Source organism: Mastomys coucha, unplaced genomic scaffold (assembly GCF_008632895.1).
Source record: "Mastomys coucha isolate ucsf_1 unplaced genomic scaffold, UCSF_Mcou_1 pScaffold15, whole genome shotgun sequence".
Taxonomy (NCBI): domain Eukaryota; kingdom Metazoa; phylum Chordata; class Mammalia; order Rodentia; family Muridae; genus Mastomys; species Mastomys coucha.
Window position 1 is genome coordinate 132,383,352 of NW_022196897.1, and position 19,359 is coordinate 132,402,710.

The 19,359-nt window shown below is 36.1% G+C and overlaps 1 long non-coding RNA gene across 2 annotated transcripts in view; it reads left to right on the plus strand.

Moving 5' to 3' along the window:
* The window catches only part of LOC116091089, a 22,082-nt gene extending 16,027 nt beyond the window's left edge, over nt 1–6,055 (plus strand). Inside the window, exons 3-5 of one of the 2 annotated variants that reach the window (XR_004118934.1) lie at nt 4,517–4,563; nt 5,542–5,619; nt 6,024–6,055. This is a non-coding gene — a long non-coding RNA (uncharacterized LOC116091089). Of the gene's footprint in view, nt 1–4,516; nt 4,564–5,541; nt 5,878–6,023 lie in introns of those variants that run through there. The other variant, XR_004118933.1, reaches the window with a different exon arrangement.
* The last annotated feature ends 13,304 nt before the right edge of the window (nt 6,056–19,359 follow it).

Sequence of the window (19,359 nt, forward strand, 5' to 3'; positions counted from 1 at the left end):
GTTTGTTTCTTTGTTTTTTGGAGGGGAAACTGGGAAAGAAGAAATTTACATGTAAATAAAGAAAATAATAAAAAAAAGTAATTTATTTGTGTGTCAAGTTGGCAAGGGACGGACGTGTGGTAGTTAATGTTCATGGTCAGTTTGACCACATTTAGAATAATTTAGGAGATTGGTGAGGTGTCTGTTTATTCCAAGAGGATGACTGAACTTGAATGTGGGCCACCGCACTAATACGATAGGAATTTGGACAGAATGAATAAAGAAGAGAGAGAAAGCCAAGTAAGCATTGACATTCCTCTTTCTCTGCTCCACTTCATGATGTGAGCTCCTCTGATATGCTTTCTCCACTATAAGCAAATGAATTCTTTAAAACCATGAACAGAAAAAATCCTGCTTCCCTTTAGTTTTTCTACATCATGCATTTTTTTGTGTGTTTTGTCACAACAATGAGAAAAGTAAAAGGCTCATCTTACTTGCTTCTTTTGGGGATCTTTGCTTCAGACTCATTATGGCTCCTACCTGCTCAGACTGGCTCCAAAGGACTTGTGAGAAAGGCAAAGCTAGTGGCCCTTCTACACCAAACTAATGGTGTCTTCTTCTATCTTGAAATAAATATAATGGAAGTATTTCTATCACAGAAAGTTGAAAATCTACAAGTTAGGGCATTTTTGTTTGTTTGCTTGTTGTTTGGAGAGCCAGTTAATCAGTATACTAGCAGCTTAATTCCTGGTTGGCTTAACTACAAGGAATTAATCTTCTAACCAATCAGATCCTTGGGGAGTGGTCCCCTATAGCTGGTTACTCTATACTCTCAGCTTCTACACAGCTCATATCATAGTGAAAGTGCTTGATTAGCATTGGCACAACATCCCCCTACTTCCTTGCTGTTTACCACATAGATGCTAAAAGTCTACATATTCCGTTGAACTCTTAAAACTTGTAAATTTTAAGTGTGGTTAAGACATAACACTGTTATAAGTATTTCTCTACTCATTTAATTAGTGACATGCAAAAAAGATACAAATAAGGGCTGATGAAATGGCTCAACAGGTAAAGCACTTGCTCCCAAGCCTAATTGATGACCTGAGTTCAGTCGCCAGGACCCGTAAGGTAGAAGGAGAGAAGAGAGTCCTGCAAGTATTCTCCTAATTCCTATACATCCTCTGTGGTTTGTACATAATACCACCCCATAATTGTAAAAATTTAAAGTGAAAAGTAACTCTATATATTCTCTATATATCTTTTACTTTAAAAAATGCCTTAAGCAACCATATTCATTGACATTTATATATCAGAGGCAAAACTAAGAGATTACAGTTGGATGAACACCTTCAATACTTGTATCCTAAAGCTAATTATGTTGTCAGAATAATGAAATGAAAATGTTAAAATGCTTAAACTTACCATCTGAAAGTCTTTCTGATACCACAATGAAATAAATGTATGCTATCCTTGCCACAGGTCACAGTCTCATAATTACATTCCAGTTTCTAGAAATATCTGTTTCAATATTAGAAATATTTAAGAATAAAACATTACTCAGAGAGTAGAGATGCATCACTAAACTTTGGATAAATTATTCTTTGTTTTTATCTGCATATTATCTAAATGAATTTGAGTTGCAAGAATGTGCCTCAAGCTAGGGGAGGGGGGATTCCAACTTCTCTCTCTCTTGCCTATACCTGAAGCAATTTTTCTTTGTGGTTTTTGACAAGACCTGTGTCATGCCAGCTATTTGGCTTATAAACTAGCCCCTCCTTCATGCTATACTTAGATATACATAGATTTTTTTCTATTGTTGTTGGTAGTGCAGAGACCTAGGGATAGAGGACTCATTACTAAACACTGGGGATTTCTTTATACTACCAAAGGCTTTCAATCACTCTGGATACCACCATGACTGAGAAGTAAAAAGATGTGATGTGACTTGATACACATTATCTGTACCATTCCCCAATGATTCTTATCTTTAAACTATTATTGCATGGCAATAGAAGCTACCATTTCTGTGGACTTGGAAACTTTTATTTCTGTCTTGACAAAAAGAACAGTTCCTCACCAACTTCACCTGCCCCTTACTCTGTTCTGTTTACACTGAGCACTTGACTCCAAAAAGTTTGATTTAGGCTTACAGATAGGAGCATTCACTACATCTGCTGAAGGTTGTATCAGGTTGCATTCACTAATATACTGTGTAATTTCTGCTTGCCAGATATCCAGACCCCTGTCTTCTGGTTGATAACCTTTAAGATTTGTTTTTCCCAACAACTCATTTTCTTGATGTCATTTCCCTTTGTCTTTGACAAAGTCAATTGCCTTTTTACTATACGCTGAAGGAGAGCAGAGCACAAGTTATTACTTCAGGCTAGAGGACTGGTTAACAAAGGTTCCATGGAACTTGGTAATGTTCCGTACTCTACCCCATCCCAAGATTACAACTTAACCTTTCATCTCTCTTGAAAACATTACATCCAGGAATAACAAGTTGAGTGGTAGTAAATAAAATGTGTCTAATTCTCCTGATTCAGCCACTCATTTTCATTGTGTTGATAATTTATTTATAGGGAAACCCTGAATCTGGAAACTCCTATATTCTTAATATCCTAATTCTTGTGGGAAAAGCCACCTGGAGCCAGAAAAGAGACTGATCTCACCCCCAGGCTCTATCTCTTGACTTGCTTTCTGTGTCTGAATTGCACATGGGGAACCACAACATTTAGGCAGGCCTTTTCTTAGCTTCTTCCCTAAGATATGATGTCAGAGTTAGCCATTTAAAAATACAGTTTTTAGTCTTCTACATTATATTATATTCTCTCCCTCCCTTTCCCTCTTCTCATATAGTCCAGGATAGCCTTGAATTCATAATCCTCGTGCATCAGCCTCCCAGATACTGAGATTATAGGTATTCACTAATACCCTCCCCATCTCTCTCCTTTCCTTTCCTTTTCTTTCCTTCATTTCTCATTTCCTCCCTCCCTTCCTCCTTTTTTCCCCATTGCTCCCAGATTATACACAGACTGTAGGCTCCTCTCTCTATGTACTTGATGGTAATTTCCATGTTTTCTGTAACATGAAGTTCTTATATAGTTATACAAGGTATATAGTTTATTATACCCTTATTGAATGATGTTAATCAAAATTCCAAATATTGTGAACAACTACATTGATGTCACTGTATGTACATCTTTGTATACCTGAACAACGATTTCCTTTGAAGGGAGCACTCATATTGGGTGGCCCACAACTTCCTGTAACTCCAGTTTCACGGGGTATCTGGTCTTTGGTCTCTGTAGGCACATGCACATGTCCTCTTAACTCACATATGCATAATTAAAAATAATAAAAAATAAATTCTTTTTTTAAAAAAGTCTATAAAATACACAAATTAACACTTTGCCCTGTGTATATATTGCAGACATTTTCTTCAATTTGTTGTTAAATTTTGATTGTATTGTAATGGACCTTTAAAGTTTTTATGTAGTTATTTTGTAGCTTCTGTCTTCTCATACTTTTCTCAGATATAAAGATATTGAAATACTTTTCAATATCTAAGCACAGAGGATCTGTCTTGTTAGGAAAATGCTGAATGGTAGAATGGAGAAAGGTAATATAGTATGAAGTCACTCTAAACACAGCTAATGATATCAAATAGTGATTCTTAACCTGTGGCTCCTTTGGGGCTGAGCAGTCCTTTCACAGAAGTTACCTATCAATTATTTACATTATGATTCATAACAGAATCATAATCAGGTTAGAGGCTACCACAGCATGAGGAACTGCATTAAAGGGTCATAACATCAAGGAGGTTGAGAACCTCTGACGTAGAATCTTGTGAACACCACAATAAATAAGATAGGATCAGGAGTCCAGTTTGATTGTGTTGTGTCATTTCCACAATTGTCCTGAATGTGCCCTAAGCAGATTAGACACAGATTCTCTAGTTATTAAATTGACTTTTTTTGGGTGGTGGGTGTTATGTGTGTTTATAGCTGCCGCCAAATCTTTACCAGCATTGTAATTTGTAAAAACACTAACCAGCAGTCTGTATTTTCCTGAATTAAAAAAAAAAATCCAGAGTCTGGAGAGATGACTCAGTCATTAAACGCTAGGCTCACAATCAAAAAAATAAAAACAAAAAACCCTAAAAAATAATTCCAGGGGAAAGAATTCCTGTTCAGCAATATATTATGAACTACTCTGTTACTGCAGGGAAACAGAATGGACATCTTCTCAAAATTGGTTTCAGATGTTGATACTAGGGACTTGACACACACCAAGAAGGTATGAGAAACTTTATTTCATAAATAAGTAGTTCTGGAGAAAGCAGAACAGGCATTCCAAACAAATCTGAAATGGATAAAAAAAAACAAGAAAGGAATACCTAGGCTTTTCTCCTCACCTTGTCCAGATGTGAAGACAACTCATAGAACAGGGAAAACTCAAATGCAGATAGTCAGAAGTAAAAAAAAACTAGCAGTGTCCGTTTTTCTGAGGATTCTCATTTACATTTCTATAGGTTCCTTTAAATGATGACAGATGGGAAAAGGATTCACTCATTCATAGGTGAGTTAATACTCAAATATACTTACATAGTTGCTAATAGCCAGAAATTACCAACTACCTGCCTTAAAAAAATTGTGTGAGTAGTTCCCAAGATCATGATGTGGATATTCATCACACTCAGCCTGAAATAGCTGTATAGCTGAGACATTTATGTTGAGACAGATCGTAAATGATTCTCACCATATGGGTGCACAGTGACCTTATACTCTTCTAATGGTAATGCCTCGGTCTTCTGAGTTTCTCCATTATGTGGTGATTTAGTTACTAATGTTCTATGAAGCAGATGTCAGCAGGGCATTTATTTCTAGAATAGTGAGTATCAAAGCTTTGATAAACTGGAGCTATTTTCCTTTGTGAAAATTCTATTTGCTGATATATGATTTTCTCATTTCCTCCTGAAATCACTCCATCATTGTCAGTAATTTCATTCTATTTCTTTAGGCAGCAGTTATTGCCCTTAACTGCTTGCTTTTCAGATTTTCTCTCTTTCTTGGTAACCACTTTCAACAGTACAAACTGACATAATAGAGAATTTTTTTAAATAGATATATCTGCTTTTGTGGAGTGTAAATGGCCATTTGATTTCAGTGTTTTTTTTTTTTTTTGACTTGGATAAGAATTGTGTATGCGCTCATGTGTGCGCAAGTGTGTGTATGTGCACACATGTATGTGAGAGGGAGGAAGAGAGGCCAAGGAGAGAGAGAGAGAAAGAGAGAATATTTAGTTTTGAGATAAATTTGGCTCACTACTTATGTTTGGCCACTTAATACTATGCAATTAATTTTTGCATTCTGTAAAAGGTTGTTAGGCTCTTGAGTCATAATGCTTTTTGTAGTTATTTGTTTTTAAAGGTTAGTTGTCTTTTTATTTTATACTATATCTTTTAAAATCATATCTACAAAAGTTTGCTTTCTTGTTCAAAGCATTAATCAAGCATATTTCACCATAAAACTCCTTTGTGTTCTCTTTGTTTATCAGAATTCCAAACCAGAAATTTCTGACTGTTCAACAGGATCAAGTTCATGGAATCAAAGAATTTTTTGCTGGAAATACTTGGTAAAAATGAAAACTTGATATATAGATACTTCAGAAAATCAAAATAAGGGCTAGAGAAATGACTCAGCAATTAAGAGCCCTTACTGCTTTTTCAGAGGATCTGAGTTTGGTTCCTTGTTTCCCCAGGCCAGATGCTCTCAAATACCTGTAACACTTGCTCCAAGGTGTCCAACATCTTTGCCATCTGAACTCATTTGTACACACACACTTAAAAATAATATTTTTAAAAAATAATGAAAAATAACCACTGATCAAATTTTGGAAATGTGTTATATAATTTGTCACATAAAATGAAGGCAATAATCTAATAAGAAACTGTTGGCTTACTGTACTTAAAACTAGAACTCCAAGTAAAATGCAAAGAGATTATAGATTTTCTTTTTGTTTTGTTTTGTTTTTCCAAGACAGGGTTTCTCTGTGTAGCCCTGGCTGTCCTGGAACTCACTCTGTAGACCAGGCTATCCTGGAACTCAGGAATCTGCCTGTCTCTGCCTCCCAAGTGCTGGGATTAAAGGCCACTGTCCCGCATAGATTTTCTTATTGTGTCACATAGAATCAAATCAGCAAACTCTAATTTCAACAAGTTCTATGTATGAAAAAACATGTACCATAATATAGCCAGTGTCATGATTGTAGCATATCAAAATTGCTGTCAATATGTCAACACAGTGACTATTGAAAGAGAAATGTGTCTGACTGCTCATAAAAATAAGCATAATTCAGCGATAAAACCATGATATAAAAGTGTAAAGCAGATCTTAACAGCCATAGTTCCCAAGAAATGATCTCTAAAATCTTAACTCTTAATCATTTTTTTTTTTTTTTGCATAGTGGGCAGTATATAAGTTTTATAAAATGTTCATTTTAATACATTATGATCCTCTAACGTTGTTTCTCAATGTTCTAAGTTCTTAATACATCAAATACTGTTAACTTGTTTACCTCTAGAAGGTATCTATTTTCCTTTAAGAGATTTGAATAAATAATGAAAACTTGTTCTAGGCTGCTCTTTAGTAGTTATTGTCAAGTGACTCAGAGTTCAGCATGGAATTGTATGGTACTCTAATGCATTTAGAAAGACTGGATTATATTTCATTTGATTACCCTTATTATTTTAGACTCTGCTTTAATTTTTGGTGATTTTTGTCTTACAATTTGCTGATAATTGTCTCATAATTATGTTTAGAACAATACTAAAAATAATATGCTTTTAATGTACTAACAGATTTTCTATAATCTAGTATTTGGTAAAAAAAAAAATAATGTAAATGTTACCTAGATGCTGGTTAGGAAAGTTAGTTCAGTTTTAAATTTAAAAGCATTTTTAAATTTTTTATTTATTTACTTTATGTGTATAGGTGCTTAGTTTGCATGTACGCCTGTGCACTATATGAAGGCCAGAAGAGGGCACTAGTTTAGCTGGAACTAGAGTTACAGAAGATTGTGGCCCTCCATGTGGGTGCTGGGCCTTGGCTCAGTCTTCTGGAAGAGCAGCTGGTGTTGTCAACTACTGAACCACCCCTCCAGCCTGAAAGGCGCAATGTATTTTTAAGCCAACTTTTAACTTTGTATTATTTAGATTCTAGTGCTTCTGACTTGGATTGGAAGAAGTATATCAGAATAATCTAGGGGATAGATGCCAAGTTCACCTCTCATTCCATATATTCCCAATTCTGATACAGTGGTCCTCATGAAATTCTCGCTTCTCCTATTTTTGTTAAGAACAGTACTGTCCTTGACCTTGACACAGTAATGACTTTTAGCAGCTTTTAACTTAGAGCTGAGTCAGTCTCTAGAAATTGTTTTCAGTAGAGAGATTAAGCTTTTCTGGGGTGCATTATGCACCTCAGGCACTGATAAAGAAATACAAAGTTTTTTTTAACCTTCCTCCAGTCGGGATTTTGTTTTGAAGGATCCTGCCATCTTCAGAGTTCCCTGAAGAATGTGTGGTGTTTAATGTAACTACAAGCATAGTTTAAGTGCCTTTTGTACTAATCCACTTTTAACCATTCCCTCACAATTTTTAGAGTTCACTCAATAAATCTCTTGCAGGCAGTAGTTTCTCAGAGTCTCTTTCCAAGGAACCTGACCCTTAAGAGTTTCCTTTTGTTTATTTGATCTACCAGTGACAATCATTGAAAGATTCCTTTCTTTATGTCTGTTCTGCCTCCTACAACTACTGCTCATATAAAAATTTGGTAGTTTTTTTTGTTCTTTTTGTTGTTGTTATTTAGGTTTTATTCATAACCATAAGCAGCTCTACAATCCAGTTAGAAGGGAATGAGTCTTCTGTTCTTAGTTACAAAAGAAATGGTCTGGCTGTTGAGATGAACACAAGTCATCTAAATATTAAGAGCTGCCAGGTGATCTTGCTAGCCTTGTCTATTTCTGCACTTAAAATCTTTCATGTCTTCTATAAGACTGCTGCCATTTTTTGTCTTCCCAAAGATCATATGCTTGCTATCCTATTATGCACTCTCATTTGTGCAGATGACAAACTTGTCAACTGTGGTTGAACCAATTTAAACTTATCCATGTCTAGCTTATGAATGAATGAGACTCAGACTTTGGTTAATTTATTTGGATTTGATAATTATTGGGGACTAACCCCTAATCTATTTTTCTAATTGCTTCTCTGACTATTTCCCCAGCAGTATACCTCAAATATTTGCTGTTTCTCCTGGCTGTATATTCATGATTCACCTCCTCTCATCATGGCTTCCACCTCTCTGCTCTGCAACCTCCAACCAGGTCACTCAAAAAAACAAAAACAAAAACTATCTCTAATCCCTCCAGTAATTGGCTGTAGCCATTTTTATATAGTCAGTAGTTTTAAGCTTAAGAGCAAGGTTACAGAGCATCATTTGGTTGTTGATTGAATAGATGCCTGCAGCCTATATCTGGGCAGAAGAGAGGTAGGTGGAGCTTTGGTTCTCAGGCTTGAGGTCTGAGGCAGAGACCATGAGAAGGATAGGGGAGAAGAAGACACTCATGGAGTAGTCCATGAGGACTGGCCAGTTGGAGTAGGAGTGGCCCAGGTAGAACACGGCAAGTTATATCTCAGGGTTGAAGATTTCATCATAGATGGACTTGCTTTCCAAACCTGGCACATGAATCTTAAAATAATTCTATGAAAGGAAAAATCCTTATTACCCACTCTCCTTTCTTCAGTGCTTAGAGAACAAAACTTTTCTACTATCTTTGGAAATTGGTCTATAAACAGCTCAGAGAAGATACAGAAATGCAAATGCAGGTTATGGATATATAATTTTTGTATATTTTAATGTAATTCTACTTAGAAAGTACAACTTAATGAAACTAATTCATTTTGAAACATTCATTCCTTTATCTGCTTTAATGTCTATGCCCAATTAATGTTTGCCCTAAATTCTTAGCTGTTTGATATTAATTTTGTAACCTAATTTTGTGTTCTTTGAATTGCCTGATTAATACTCACCTGACCTTTTGGTCTTTTTGATGAGACATTGTTGTTACTGAGTCAAGGGATTTGTCTGTTAAAATATTTTAATTATTATTATAATTAGTATGACTTATCTTGCTTTTGTCATCCTATTTTGGCTTTCTTTTTTTCCCCTATTTTTTCTTTTCATAAATAGTCCTGGGCATTATTTTTGCACTTTCAAAAACAAAAAGACATATTCCTATCTTAAAATTTACAAGTGATTACTTTTGTACTTTTTAGACATAATATTTAGCCATTATTTCTATAATCTTTAGAAAAAAGAGAAAAGCAATATGTTGAAATGTCTTCTATTAGTCAAGAGATTTGGTACAATTGTATTTTTCTCTCATCACTTATTATTGTAATCAAGTTTTATATATAAAGAATAACACACTTTTATAGTTCATTTTACAACATTTATAAAGTTAATAGTATAATCTTACTTGCACTTACAATTTTTTAAGTGAAATATTTTGCTGGATATGATGATACACAACTCTAATACACACACTTAGGAGGTGGAGACATGAGCATTAAGAGTTCAAGGCAAGCTTCAGCTATATAGTAAATTAGAGACTAGCCTAGGACATCCTGCCTCCAAAAACCAATTAATATTTTTCCACAATGTTTTTATTGTTAAGAACCATAGAATTGGGGCTGGAGAGATGGCTCAGTGGTTAAGATCACTGACTTCTCTTCCAGAGGTCCTGAATTCAAGTCCCAGCAACCATATGATGGCTCACAATCATCTGTAATGGGATCCAATTCCCTCTTCTGGTGTGTCTGAAGATAGCTACAATGTACTCATATGCATAAAATAAATAAATAATTCTTTTTTTTTTTTCGAGACAGGGTTTCTCTGTGTAGCCTTGGCTGTCCTGGAACTCATTCTGTAGACCAGGTTGGCCTCGAACTCAGAAATTCGCCTGCCTCTGCCTCCCAAGTGCTGGGATTAAAGGCGTGAGTCTCCACTGCCCGGCTAATAATTCTTAAGAAAACATAGAATAATTTTTATATTTAATTTTGGTTTTATAACCAAACATTGTCTCCTTTTTTTAAAATGCAAATTGCCAGTTTACCTCTTTCTCTTCTTTCTCTTCTTTTCCTTAGTAAAAGATTAATTTACTTTCCATTTGATGAGAAAATAACATTCTGCTTTGAGGTCATGTTTCTAAGCAAAAATGTCAATAATAAAGCATATGAGGGAAAAAGGAAAAGTATATCAAATAGTTATGAAAAACTGATTTGAGGTGCCTGGTTGATAGATTAAATCTCATTTTCTTAAGAGTGGTTACTATTGTTTTACCTCACTGGTGCTACAAAACTGGCTTCAAACAGATACAAAGTGGGTTGGGCAGCTAGACTTGGTAATCCTGGCATTAGGAGGAAGAGGCCAAGGAGAGAGATGGAGGGAGAAAGAGAAAGGAGAGCACACCAGCCAGCCCCAACACCATCGCTACCACCAACGGAACCCTCCCTAATCTGGAATGAATATGTAGCATTGAAAGGAGTTTAGAGACATTCAATACACACATTTAATTTCAGCAAACATTATATTGGTATTTTAACTGGATTTATATTAGAATTTGTAGATCTGTTTACAGAGAACTGTCATCCTAACAATATTGAACTATACAGTTTATAAACATTTTTTGAGGCAGAATTTCATGTATACTAGGTTGGTCTTGAACTCAAACTCACTGTGTTGCTGAGGATGATCTAGAACTTCAGATTTTCATCCTGTTCACTTCTTAGAGTTTTGGATTTAGTTATGTGTCACAACATCAGGCTTTATAAACATTATTTTTTTTAATTTTTAAAAAATTTTCTGTCAGTAATATTTTAGGGTACATATTGATCTCAAACTTTTATAGCTTTTTTATCATTGTGAGTAATATACTTTCATTTCAATTGTTGTTAGCATATAAAATATATCTGACTTGTATATATTTATCTTATATAGGTTTCATACATTTTTAGGGATTTTTTGCATATATATTCTACTTCTTTGTTTTTGTTTTTTTGAGACAGAGTTTCACATTATAGCCCTGTAGACAGACTGGCCTTTACCTTATAGACGTATGCCTGCCCCTGCCTCCTGAGGACTGGGATTAAATTTGTGTGACATCATCCCTGGGTTCCATGTACATGCTTTTGAATTCTGAATTTTCCCTTCCTATTTCTGGTCTTCTGGATTGTATATTTTCATCTCTTTCCTAAAAAATGTTAACTTTGGTGCTATTATTAGACATACACATAATTAATAACTCATGATATATAATAATCCAGTGGCTGTTCCTATAATGAAGATGTGTGTTGGGGGTATACTGTATACACTTATGTTTAACTTTTCTTAAACTTGTTTTTCATATGTCAGTATATCCTGGAGATTACTGTGTGGAGATAATATATAAATTCCTATTTTTTTGAATAAGTAAATAATGCTTCATTTTATGGATGTGTTATATATTCACCTTGTCCCCTTCTGATTGAAATTTAAGTTCTTTCAAGTCTTTTATTATTACAAAGCATACTGCAGTGAATAATATGTATCATTTCATGTTTTTTCCCAGGATGTGTTGTTTGGGGTTTAGGATGGAATTATTGGGTAAAGAACTGCCTTTGTAATTTTACAATATATTTCTAAGTTCTTTTTTCAGTGAAGACTGTGTCATTTTGTATTTTGGCCACTACTGTTTTTGATAATTTCCACTAATCTGATAAATGGTACTTCAGTATTCTCTTAATTTATATTTCTTTTATTGCAAGTAAGGTTCGACATCCTTTTATGTGGTAATGACCTTTTCACATGGCTAAGACTATCTTTCCTATTCCCTTTCCCTCTCTATCCTTTCTGCCACACAAGAGAGTGAACCCAGGGACACTATCCTGCTAAGCACATTCTCTGAGTTGTATCCACAGCTGTGCTGGATAGTTTTGTCAACTTGACACAAACTAAGGCCATCTGGGAAAAAGAAATCTCAGTCAAGGAAATGCCCCCATTTGACCACCTGTATACAATTATGGGAGGATACAGCCTATTCTAGGTGCTATAACAAAGTAGGCGAGCAAGCCATGTGAAACAAGCCAGTAAACAGTTTTTCTCTGTGATCACTGTTTTACTTCCTGTCTCCAGGTTCCTGTCTCTAGGTTCCTGCCTTGAGTTCCTGCCTTGGCTTCCCCTGATGATGGACTGTGACTTGTAAGGAAAACCTTTTCCTCTTCAAGTTGCTTTGGCTATGATGTTTTATCACAGTAATAGAAAGCAAAGTAGGATGTAGTTTGCATTTCCTGTTCAAAGTTCTGGTCCATTTTTTTTCAGTTGGGAAAATTGACTGTTTCCTTTTCTCTGTTTGGACTCTCTATATAAGAATGCCAACCTTGTATGCCATGCTATAAATAACAAAGGTAATTTTCTAGTTTATCATTATAAGCAAGTGCAGCAAAACTGCCAAACTAGGCAGAAAGAAGCATTTATTGGTGGATAAATTGTCCAAACTCCACTAGAGTAGAAAGCAGCAGCTTGACAGGAAAAGCTTTGTCAATTTTGTCCTGGGAGGTGGCCTGTAGACCAAAACAGCCTGAGAGTTAGTTAGGGGACTGTGCAGGAAGAGATGAGACTGAGGGCTAAAGTTTTCTGGGGAACATTGGAAGTTAGGTTTCTGTTTCCTAGCAAAAACAGCTATGGTAGGATCTGAGCTTCCATTTTTAAACATACCACTTTGTGAGCTATTTTCCTTTATCCTTTCTAGATTTGTGTTTGTGTGTTTTTGTGTGTATGGTATGCATGTGTGTGCAAATGCATTTGCATATGTGTTTATGTGTAGGACAGAGACAACCTAGGGCATCATTTCATTCTCTCACTAGGGTCTGGGACTTGCCAATTAGGCTAGACTGGATGTAGAGTGAGCCTAGATCCCCCTGTCTTTGCTTCTCAGTCTGCACTAGAATTGCAAGAATGTACTACCATAGCTCACTTTTTATGTGACTACTAGGGATTGAATTCAGATTGAATTTATTATACTTGTGCAACAAGCATGTTATCAACAGAACTATACCATACGTCTCTTTCTAGATTTTAAAGTCATAATCTCATTTTTAGTTTATAGAGACATTCACTGTGGTTTCCCACCATCCCTCCCCCTGATATTCCTTCATTTTTTATGCTGAAAAAAAATGTTTCGAGGTGGGGTGCTGTCTGTAATTCCAGCTGGCATTGAACTGACTGTGTAGCCCAGAGTGGTCTTGAATTCATAACAATCTTCCTTCCTCAGCCTCTCAAGATTATATTAAGTAAAGATGAACCCAGCTGAGATTATAGCCATGCACCACTACTGCCATATTATAGTAAAATTGATCCATTTAAAATTCTTATGATGTAAGGAATAGATAAAATCTAACCTGTTCTATATAATCACCCAGTTGTCCTAACACCTACCACCTCTTTTCTTCTGAGATAGCAAAGATGTTTGGCTCTTTAGTTATTTTTATTTAGTGTGTGCTGATATGAGGGTTGTATGGTGTATGTATGTGTGGTTGTGTGTGTGTGTGTGATGAGTGTATGTATATATATATTTATATATATGTATATATATGTGTGTGTGTGTGTGTGTGTGTGTGTGTTTGTATGCATGTATATGTGTGTGTGTGTGTGCGTGTGTACATGAATGGGAGGCCAGAGAAGGACATTTTCCTCTATTACTCTGCCTTACTGCCCTGAGACAAGGTCTCTAACTGAACCAGAAGCTCGCTACTTTGACTAGTCTGGCTGGCCAGTGAATTCTTTGGACTCACCTGTCTTAGCCCATCAGTGCTGGAATTACAGGCATCTACATGCATGCCTGGTGTTTTTCATGGGTGCTGGGATTTCAAACTCAGGTTAGGTCTCATGATTATAGAGGAAGCTTTTTGACACACTGAGACATCTCCTCAGCTTAGATAATTACATTTGCCACTACCAGATTTCAGTTTGCAGGTGGTTTTGTGTTTTATACTTTTATTTATGTACTTTTAAAGATGGATATGTAGATAGTAGATATTTCTGGGATGTCATTTGGTGTTTCAGTTCATGCTTACAGTGTGTCATGTTCAAATCAAAATAAATAAGTAAATAATCTCTTCAAACTGTTACATTTGTGGTAAAACCATCAAAAATTACTCTTCTATGTTTTAAAAAATATACACATGCATTATTGTTACAGTTACTCTACTATGTAAAAGAACAACAAAACATATTTTTTTCTTAAATATGGGTTATTATCCTTTGGCCAGTCCTAAGGAGAAGTTTTGATGAGTACCAGTCATTTGTGTGTCCTTAAATTATCTTCTTAAAGATGGCTTATTATTAGAAGAAATTAGACACACCTTGATTAGATGATAATAATTAACAGTACTAAAGAGAAACAAATGCCAATGAGAAAACATTGTGTGCTTTCAAATAAAACACTGAGCGAGAGATGACATTACCTGTGCATTATTCTACCTGACTATTAGCTTGAATTCAAGGAAACATCAGATACTTGCAAGATGAAAAGTCTGTCTAAAAGGAGGATTTACTTCTTGAAGAACCTAAACCAAAATGTTCCTGCTTAAAGGCCTTGTTGTAGAGTGAGAAACATACCTTCACATTAATGATTATACAAGTAAACCCAAATTAGCCATCATTGGGCTTTTGTTTGGAATTGGATGCCTTTTAAGCATTGAAGAAGACATTTTACTTTGGAAATGACCCGTACATTATTTAGAAAATTCATCATTAAAACAAATAAAAATAAAGCACAGATGCATGCCAAACATAAGAAATAGAATGCTTACATGAGCAGGAAGTTAACATTAAGTAAAGATGAATCCAAAAGAATGTAGTTTCTGTTTATCTGAATTTGAATTCTAAAAACAGAACAAATACTGGCACATACTATGAAGTTTGAATATAACATGGTTTGAATTTCTTCATAATCACTGCTTTCTGTTTGCCATGCTTCTATATTCAGAAAACTGAAAATGGTAGTTGCTTATACACACAATCAGGCACTTAACAATAATCCCAGGAAAATTATCCTTATCTTTGTTTTATAATGAATTCCGGGAACAATCAGGTCAATGGAGAATCTTAGATGCTGCTGAGAACTACCAATTTTGTGACAATCATTGAAATTGTGCTGCATTACAGCCTCTTTGAGGATATACAAACAAACCAGGATGTAAATAACCCACTTCCATTTTCTTTTTTCAGCTCTTTTCCCCCATGTTAATCAAACCCAATGCTATTGAAGACAATAGAGTATAGAAAACTATATCTGATTTTTTCAGGTGTTTATTATTTTGCAATTATCTGGCAAAATAAAGACTGATGTTTAGTTAGTTCCCATATGTGAGACATTGTCTTTCTGCATTATGTACAATATATGAAAACCTACTTAGCAAACATAGAAAAATATAATACATTCAGCAATCAAAAATTGTAACAATGAATGGCTCTAGATAAGCTAGTGTTGTGAAATAGGTTTTCATGGGAAACTGTTTCAGCATTGTGAGTGATGATGTGTACAGCTCTCTTCATAGGGATGATGAAAAGTGAAAATACAGTGGGCTCAAAGGCTGCTGCCAACTGCCTGGATGACCTTGAACAAGTTTGCTAACCTCTCTTGAGTGTCATTGTTTTGGTCTGTAAGTTAGAATTTTCAGAGATGCTCTGTGATATGTCACTAGAGCGTACAGGGTCATGCTGGTGCAGAACACTTCACTTGGTAGGGGCTGAAGAATGGAGACAATATTGTTAGTAAAGAAAATGAGGTTCCTTTGGAGGTGGGTGTAATCTCTTAAAAGGATTTTAAAAAAGACTAAGATGGAAGTTTGAGGAAATTTTTATTAGATTTTGAAAGAAAAGCAACAATATAGACAAACTAAAAATCCCAGCAGCAAGCAGAAAGGGTCACTGAGAAAAAGTCATGCCTTTTAAGTTAGCCATGGAGATCAGAGAAACAGTGAGGAAGGCTATAGTGGTAGGAAAATGTGCTTAGAAGCTGCAAGGATAAGTCGGAGGATATTTGATCTCAGGCTTTTGTGTCCCGGGGATCTATTAGATCTAGAAATAGAGAACACTCCCAGGAACAGAAGTGGGCCAGTGAGTTGAGGAAAACAGCCCCAAACATCCCCTTACTCAGTACACGGCCTTATATAGTTCCCTGCCTTCCCATTCACAGTTTCCCCAGCCTCTCTATGCTTTGTTCATTGGATTTCCAAATATTAATCTTGATGTAATTTTCTCCAGTCCCCACTATCCTGTCACAAGGGAAAAGTTTAAAAGTCTTTGAAAAGAATTGAATTGTTACATCTACCTATCCTCATAAGTCAAAGTGTAATCCCACCTCTTTCAAAAGAGCAAATTTCAGAGAAGAGGGTAAGTCTGGGTTGGCACATGCTTATAATTCCAGCTCTTAGAAGGATGAAACTGGAGGATTAGATCTGGACTAAGTTTCAGATCAGCCTGGCTTACTTAACAAGACCCTTTTTTCATACAACAGAAGCAGTGGGAAATTGAGGCAAGAGAGAGAAAGAATAAAAAGGGAGGGAGAAAAACTGCAGATGAAGGCAAGAAAAAGGAAGGGAATATCTGTATAGTACTATAATGCCTTATAGAACAGGGCAGAGGTAAAAAGTGAAGCTAGAGAAAGGAGTGAGCTATAATCATAGCTTCATCAACAGAAGCACTTCATCATATCTATGCCCCAGTGTAGAGGAATGCCAGAGCCAGTAAGCAGCAGGGGGTGGGGTGGTAAACATGGGGAGGGGAGGGAACAGAGGAAATGTTTTAGTTTTTATTTTTTAATTTTATTTCTTTTTCTTTTTTCTTTTTTGGAGGCGAACCTGGGAAAGGAGATATTGTAAATAAAGAAAACATCTAATAAAAAATGCAAAAAAAAGAAATGTGTCGTGAAACACGGGTAGCTAAGAGTTTACAGTAGATTGCAGCTTCCCCTCCCTCTTTTCCTCCCAGTACCTCCTCACCTTCCTATCTTCTTCTCCCTCTATTTCATAGAAAATGGGAAGCCTCCTATGGATATCCACCAGCCTTGACAAGTTGCAGTAAGACTAGACATATCTATTGAGGCTAGACAAGGAAATCCAGTTAGGGAAAAAGGGATCCAAAGGCAGGCAATGTAGTCAGAGACATCCCCTGCTCCAGTGTGTGTGTGTGTGTGTGTGTGTGTGTGTGTGTGTCCCAGCTTGAGACCCACGCCATGAAAGTGAGCCCACCCTTGACACTACTGATGATATTCTGAGGACTCTATCATAACTGTCATCAGAGAGGCTTCACCCAGCAACAAATGGAAACTGATGCATAGACCCAAAGCCAAACGCTATGAGTGTGTGTGTGTGTGTGTGTGTATGTGTGTGTGTGTATTCAGTCTGTATAATGTTATTGGTATGTATGTTTTCAGAGCTAACCTTGTGGTTAGTTGATATACTTTTCCCAGGACACAACTATTTAATTGGCTTCAAGACTTACTTAACAAGAGGGAAACCATGCTTGGTACTAGAACCCTAGTCAACTATCCAGGGCTAATGAAGTCACAGAGGAGACTAGTAGTAGGAGGAGTGTAATAGGAGGAAAACCTACTACAGAATTTTACTAAACACTCTATATGCTATGCATTTGTCCTTGTACCCAGAGATAAATGTTGTCATCACCTCTCATCAAAGAAACTTCTCTTTTCTCTTTACCTTTTTGTGATATTGCCAGTGAAAAGGTTTTGGCTCAACATTATGACATTAGCTCCTGTCTCAAGAGCTAATGAGCCTGAATCCCTGACCTATGGGGTGCTGACTCTAGTTCTTCCAGCTATAGGACACAGTTCATTCAGATGAGTCTCTCCAGTGTGTCTGACTCCATTTATTTATTTGGATTAACTACATTTCATAATGTCTTTTGATGAGTTCGTTTATTTTTTTTAAGATTTATTTATTTTACTTATATGAGTACACTGTAGCTATCTTCAGACACACTAGAAGAAAGCATCAGATCTCATTACAGATGGTTGTGAGACACCATGTGGTTGCTGGGAACTGAACTCAGGACCTCTGGAAGAGCAGTCATTGCTCTTAACCATTGAGCTATCTCTTTAGCCCCCTTTGTTGAGTTCTTAATAATTGAAACAATTCTTTCCTTAAATATTTATTTCAATAGTCTTAAAAATTGTTCATATATTTGTTTGGTCAGTTTATTTCCATATTTTCAATCTGTAATTAGTAGGTACATAAAATATTTTAATTAATTTTATATTTATTCAAATACAAATTATATATTCTGACATGAATGAAAAAAGATTTTACAGTAAAGTAAGAGATTTTTAAAATCTTAAAGGTGGTCAATATGTTTAAAAAGTGGAAATAGGATGGGCCATTAAGCTATATATAAAACTATCTAGGACTGGGACTCTGTGAGATTTCCCCTGCCCATGTGAACTTTGTGGTTGGTGTTGTATTTTCTCACACCTTGTTTTAGGTAGTCATATTTATGAGACTTCACTGACATTTTTAGGACATACAACCTCATAGCAGACTTCTGTTCCTCCAGCTCTTAGAATCTTTCTTTCTCCCTCTTGGAGGCTCAGTTCCTTGGAGCCCTAGGTATAGAAATTATGTTGCAGATGGATCATTTGGGGCTGAGTATTGCAGGAACACTTGTTATTTGAGTATTGATTGATTGTGGTTTTCTGTAATGATCTCTGTTACAAAGAAAAGGGGTCACCGGGCAGTGGTAGCGCACACCTTTAATCCCAAAGCTTTGGAGGCAGAGGCAGGCGGATTTCTGAGTTCGAGGCAATCCTGGTCTACAGAGTGAGTTCCAGGACAGCCAGGGCTACACAGAGAAACTCGGTCTTGAAAAAAAAAAGACTATTAAATGGTCTCTCTGGGCTGGTGTCCTGAGCAGACCTTGGGCACAAGCTCTGCAGCCAGTCCCACAACACTCAGAGGAAGCTCCACTCCCACCATAGCAAGACCTAGATACACCATCACACCGGAAAAGCAAGATTTAGATCTAAAATCACTTCTCATGATGATGATACAGGACTTTAAGAAAGACATAAATAGCACACTCAAAGAAATACAGGAGAACACAGGTTAACAGCTAGAAGCCCTTCAAGAGGAAACACAAAAATCCCTTAAAGGACTACAGGAAAACACAATTAAACAGGTGAAGGAAAGGAGCAAAACCATCCAGAATCTAAAAGTGGAAATAGAAACAATAAAGAAATCAGAAAGAGAGACAACCC